The sequence below is a fragment of the Lissotriton vulgaris genome, chromosome 1_1 (genome assembly GCF_964263255.1).
Source record: "Lissotriton vulgaris chromosome 1_1, aLisVul1.2, whole genome shotgun sequence".
NCBI classification, from domain to species: Eukaryota; Metazoa; Chordata; class Amphibia; order Caudata; family Salamandridae; genus Lissotriton; species Lissotriton vulgaris.
Genome location: NC_141685.1, coordinates 925,077,935 through 925,084,557, shown reverse-complemented (window position 1 = coordinate 925,084,557; position 6,623 = coordinate 925,077,935).

Sequence of the window (6,623 nt, the reverse complement as noted above, 5' to 3'; positions counted from 1 at the left end):
CGGCCGCCCTCCCGTGGTGTCCCAGTTCAATCGGTCCCTCAGGCCGGGAGTGCATCAGGTAAACAGTGAGCCCGGCTCACATACCCCGGGTTAGCAGACATGCTGACCCCTCGGAGCAACCAAGTCTTACAATAAACACACTTTATACATTACTGTTTGACGGCTTCTAGTCAAGTGTTCATGTCCTCATCTCGCTGTGTTGTCTCTGGGTGAGTCCCAGCGGGGACTGTTCGATCTCGAACGCCAGGACCGTTGGCTCTGCTCGGCATCGCCCGCTCCCTCCGCTGCCGACCCCGGGGAGGGGTGTCCTGTGTCTCGCCATTGTCCGCCGTCCCTCAGAGGGGGGTCCTCAATCCGCGCCGTGTCAAGCCACTCCTGAGCCGCCGCAGGCGAAGTGAAGAAGTGGGATCTGCCGCCGTGTACGATCTTCAGTTTAGCGGGAAAAAACATCATGTATCGAATTCCGCGTTCTCGTAGCGCTGCCTTGATCCCTTGGAAGGAGCGCCTCTCCTGCTGAACCTGGAGCGTGAAATCCGGGAAGAAGCGGACCGTGGCCCCCTCGTACTGTAGATCACCATGTTGTCTGGCCGCCTGAAGAATCGCGTCCCGGTCTCGATAGTTAAGGATTTTAGCAATAATTGTACGTGGTAAGGCCCCTGGTTTGGGTTTCGGGATCGGGGCCCTGTGAGCCCGCTCGACAGTGAAGAACTTCGACAGTCTCTTGGGTTTTAGGTGGCGGAGTATCAAATCTTCCAGAAAGAGTTCCATACTATCTCCCTCAAGTCCTTCCGCCACACCTACCACGCGTATGTTGCTCCTCCGAGCCCTACCTTCCTGGTCATCAAGCCGTAGGGCCATCAGTCGATGTTGGTGTACCAGCTCGTTGACCCTGCCCTCAAGCCGCTTCTCCGACTCCTGGAGGGCCTTAATGTCCACTTCATTGGTTTTGGAGCGGTCAGTTGTTTTCCCCAAGTCGGTCCGGAGTAGGTTCACCTCAATCGTGACCTTGTCCATCTTTGTCTCAAGGCTGGTGCCGAGGGTCTGGATTGCCGCCATTATGGACGTAAGGGAGGGCTCCGCCTGGCTCGTGCCTTCCTTCGTCGCCCCTCCGGGCTGCGTTGGCGTTTTAGCTGTCGCATAGTTGTCCATCTTGTTAGTCTGGGTTACCAGACCCCCTTTGGGCCGCATGGCTGATCTGGTGCCCCTGGGACCGGCTATTTCTCCGTCCGCCTGGCGTCTAGGGTGTCCACGGGTCAGCGCCACACCACCTGCTTTCCCCGGAAACAGCGCAACGCAGGGCCCCTGTCTGTGGAGCACCCCGCAGTCTATTGGCCGAGGTCTTCAGCGTCCCTGGGGCCCGCGATCACGGTCCACCGCCCCGCGCCGTCAGCAGGCACCCCAGTGCTCAGTCCGCCTCCGCAGCAGTGGGCGTGTGCCTTACACCTGGCTAGTGCCTCACTTCAAAGTATTGTGGCCGCGACAGCTCACCCAGCTATGGCCACTGCAAGCCTTCTGCCTCTTTCCCAGGGTCACTTTAAGGAGGCCACGACGTCCAGTCCTCTCATGGGCCACCGCTGTGCACTCTCTCTCCCCCCCCCGCTCAGGCCACTCTTCCGTACCTGTGTGGTCTGTCCGAAGGCCCCCTGGAGCTGCAGGCCCCCGCAGTGGCTCCGCTCGGCAGCACCAGAGCAGCTGTCACCTGTCTCCCTCAAAACTGCTCCGAGCCGGCAGCAGGGCGGACGCCGGGGCCACGCGTGATGCGGTATCGGCTCTGGGTGTCCAGTCACCAAATGGCAGGCTGTCTTCAAGGGTCGCGGTCCCCGCAGAGAGCTTCGCGGGTCCCCGGTGTCGCTTCTCCCCTGGTGTGGGCCACCTGGCAGTGCCCACCAGGCCGATCGATAGGCTCCGCACGGCGCTCCTATGGGTGTTCAAAGGCCGCAGTCTCGTAGCGCCACAGGCGCGGCCACGCCCCCTCCTCCTGGCGCCAAACAGGCCGCGGCGACCTACAGGCCGGACACCGGGGTCTGGCGTAGTGCTGTTGGCGGCTCCGTGGTATCTGCCGCGAGGTGTCTCCCAGCCGCCGATCGCCGCGATCCCGGCACAGCGCTCTCCGGGGGTCACTGGATACCGCAAAGGCGCTCCGATTTAGCACCAGGTCTGAGGGAGCTGGGGACTCGGTGGATTAGCCTCCCAGCACGGAGAATGGACGGATTTTTTAGGGGACACCAGCGGTCCCGGCGGAGCTCGGGAATCAGGCGGCCATTTCCTACGGCGCCTGGCCACGCCCCCCTAACATTTTCATTTTCATGACTTCTGCTTCTGTACACCATGTCTCAGATATGGTGATAGGTCTTCCGTGGCAGAAAATAGAAATAGGCCTTATGCCGCTTTTGGTTCTTCAGTCACCAGTGACTGTAACCAGTAAGGGGGGCTGCTGTGATACTCAAGTCAAGTCAAAAATTTGTATAGCGCACTACTCACCCAGAGGGTATCAAGGCGCTTGAGGGGGGGGTGTTCGTTACTTATCAAATAGCCAGGTTTTGAGTTGTTTTCTGAAGGAGAGGTGGTTCTGTGTAAGGCGGAGGTGGGTGGGGAGAGAGTTCCAGGTTTTGGCCGCTAAGTAGGAGAAGGATCTTCCTCCCATGGTGGCTCTTCGGATGCGTGGAATCGCGGCGAGGGCTTGATTGGACGATAGTAGTTGGCGGGTGGGGGTGTAAAAGGTCAGGCACGTGTTGAGGTATTTGGGTCCCAGGTCATGGAGGGCTTTGTGTGCGTGGGTGAGGAGACGGAACGTTATTCTCTTGTTGACTGGGAGCCAGTGAAGGTCTCTCAGGTGACCGGAAATGTGATTGTGGTGGGGTATGTCTAGGATGAGTCGGGCGGAGGCGTTCTGAATGCGTTGTAGTTTATTCTGTAGTTTGGCTGTGGTTCCGGCGTTGAGGGTGTTTCCGTAGTCCAGTCGGCTTGTGACAAGTGCTTGGGTGACCGTCTTTCTTGTTTCGGTGGGGATCCAGCGGAAGATCTTTCTGAGCATACGTAAGATGTTAAAGCATGATGATGAGACGGCGTAACTTGTCTGGTCATCGAGAGGGAGGAGTCTAGAATGAATCCCAGGTTGCGAGCATGGTCCGTTGGTTTGGGTGCGCTGCCCAGGGCCGGTGGCCACCATGATTCGTCCCATGCGGAGGAGGATGATCCTAGGATGAGGACTTCCGTCTTGTCAGAATTCAGTTTTAAGCGGCTGTTCTTCATCCACTCGGCAACGTCTTTCATTCCTTTGTGAAGGTTTGTTTTAGCGGTGTTTGGGTCTTTGGTGAGGGAAAGGATTAGCTGGGTGTCGTCGGCGTAGGAGATGATGTTGAGGTTATGCTGGCGTGCGATGGATGCGAGGGGGCTCATGTAGACGTTGAAGAGGGTGGGCCTGAGCGATGATCCTTGTGGTACGCCGCAGATGACTTCGGTGGCCTCTGGCCTGAAAGGGGGGAGGCGGACTCTCTGGGTTCTTCCAGTGAGAAATGAGATTATCCAGTCCAGTGCTTTTCCTTGTATCCCGACGTTTCTGAGGCGTTGTACAAGGGTGCTATGACAGACCGTGTTAAACGCTGCGGAGAGGTCCAGGAGGATGAGGGCAGCTGTTTACCCGTTGTCGAGAAGTGTTCGAATGTCGTCTGTGGCTGCGATGAGGGCGGTCTCGGTGCTGTGTTTGGCTCGGAAGCCGGACTGTGAGGGGTCGAGGGAGCCGTTAGATTCGAGGGAGGCTGCGAGCTGATTGTTGACGGTCTTCTCTATGACCTTGGCAGGGAAAGGGAGGAGCGAGATGGGGCGGTAGTTCTTGAGTTCAGTCGGGTCTGCTGTGGGTTTCTTCAGTAGAGCACTGAGTTCGGCATGTTTCCAGCTTTCTGGGAAGATAGCGGTGTTGAGGGAGCAGTTGATGATATCCCAGAGATGGGGTGCGATGATGGAGTCAGCCTTGTTGAAGATGTGGTGGGGGCATGGGTCGGTTGGTGATCCGGAGTGAATGGAGTTCATCAAGCGGATGGTGTCTTCGGTGCTGATTGGGTCCCGGGCGCCAAGGGTGGTGGTGGGGGGCTTCAGTTCGGTGGTGGTGAGGGGGTGGACTGGTTGCCAAAGCTGTTATGTATGTCAGCGATTTTGCTGTGGAAGAATGAGGCTAGAGAGTTGCAGAGGTCTTGAGAGGGAGTGATGTCGTTAGAGCCGGCGTTGGGATTGGTTAGCTCATTGACGATGCTGAAGAGCTCCTTGCTGTTGTGGGTGTTGTTGTCGAGTCGATCCTTGAACGATAATTTCTTGATGGATCGGATCAGCTGGTGGTGTTTGCGGGTGGCGTCCTTGAGGGCGGTCATGTTGTCTGTGGTTGGGTTTTTTCGCCAGGCTTTCTCGAGGGTGCAGCAGTTCTTTTTGGAGTTCTTGAGGTCGTCATTGAACCAGGAGGCTTTTTTGCTACCTGGTTTGTTGTGATGGTTTTTCAAGGGTGCTAATTCGTCGGCGCAGTGGGAGATCCATTGTGCGAGATTGATGGCTGCTTGGTTTGGGTCCGATGGTTTGGCGGGAAGGTTTTGGTTTAGCGATGTGGTGAGCTGGTCGGTGGTAATTTTGTTCCAGTTTCTGCGTGGGACTTGTTGTGGGTGGTGGTGGGTTGTGGTCTTTCTGAAGTTGAAGTGGATGCAGCTGTGGTCCGTCCAGTGGAGTCCTGTGGCGTGAATGAAGGAGATGTGTTTGCTGGAGGAGAAGATTGGGTCGAGCGTGTGTCCGGCGTGGTGGGTGGGGGTGTTTACCAGTTGTATGAGTCCGAGATTGGCGAGGTTGTCCAGCAGGGTGGTGGTGTTGCTGTTGTTATTCTTTTTCAGGTGAAAGTTGAGGTCCCCTAGGAGAATGTAGTCCTCGGAGGGGAGGGCGTGTGGGCTGATAAAGTCAGTGATCTCTTCGCTAAATTGTGTGCGTGGTCCTGGTGGTCTGTAGATGAGGGTGCCTCTTAGTGTGGTCTTGGGGTCGGTGTGTATCTGGAAGTGGAGGTGTTCGGCGGCGGTGAAGGTGTCGTTGAAGCTGGTTGTGAGGCGGATGGTGTTCTTGTGGACGATGGCGATGCCCCCTCCTGTTCGGTTGATGCGGTCCTTTCGGATGATCTTGTAGCCATCCGGGATGGCTATGGCGATGTCGGGCGCTGATGCGGTATTCATCCAGGTTTCTGTGAGAAAGGCGACGTCCGGCGTTGTGGTGTCTAGTAGGTTCCATAGTTCAATGGCGTGTCTGTGGACCAAGCGGGTGTTGAGCAGGATGCATTTCAGGTGGTTATTGCCGGAGTTCTGTTTGGCGTTAGTGGGCGTAGTGTAGGTCTTGATGCAGCAGAATTTGCAGGATTGACAGGTGAAGGGTCCATGGGTGCGTCCTGGGGCGGCTTGGTGGCAGTTGGGGAGTCGGCCGGTGTTGAGTGCAGAGAGGATTGCGGCGTCATAAGTTAGGCGGAAGGAGTTGGTTTGGCGGGGGCCAGGGGGTCTGGCGCTGGGCGCGGTCCAGGCGCGGACGGGCGTAGACGGGCTTACCTTTGGCGCAACTTCGGCGCGCATGGGGCGCGACCGCTGCGCGCGAACGCTGCGCTTAAGTGCATCTGTCATAAATGGATCGTGGAGGGGGCGGAGCGAGGGAGAAGCAGCTGGGAGGCGGGAGCGGGGTTGCGAGGTCTGGGGATGCCGGAGGGCTACGGGGGAGGGGCCGTGGGGGAGCATGAGAGGCACAACAAATGGCAAGCAAACAATGCAGGACGGGATCGGGGGGCACAATCTGGCACAGACACCCAAAGCGGCGATACCAGGCAAATCGGAGCAACATTAAATAATGAAATGGACAAATCAAAAATACTTATATGCAATGGCAGGCGCAGCAATGAGCACAACGATACCAGGCAGCCCAGGAGGGAGCAATGTGGACACCAGGCAGCTACGAACTCCAGGCGGCTCAGGAGCGGAGTTTTATGCTTATCATTGAACACATGAGGGTGTGGGATGAGCCCAAGCCCTCAGCTGTGGCCAGAAATGACCAGGCTGGCACCAGCCGCACTGGGCTGCGAGATTCCTCACACAATCCACCGGGTACAACATGTTACACTGGTGAAGTGATGAGATTGTTGCCTTGTGGCCTTCATTCCTCTGAAGTCAGCATCTTTTGAAGGTGTAGTTGAACTGAACTCCTGTCTTTAATTCTGTCTTCTTCCCCTCTATTTAGGGTTGCACAACCAGTAGATCTCTTTAGCCCCATAACGAAATAATACGTGTTGTACCATTCTAGGAGAAAAGAAGAATGGGCAGGCCTTTCTTTAATGAGTTATGCTTTGTTATATATGGGGGTATTAGGAGTCAGATACACCTGTCAGAGGGTCTCTCTTCTGCAGCTCTCCATCATAGTTGAAGCCTCATCATGGCTCCCAGAAACAGAGAACTCATACAAAAGAATGTTATATTGATTTGTTATTTACCATGTATAATGCATTTATACATCATATGCACCGGAATAGAGGTCATTACATTGAACATTTCAACAGTTGTGACTAAAGTTAGGGTAACCCTTAAAAATGCTGCAGACATATTTTATCACACATCCCCACTCTA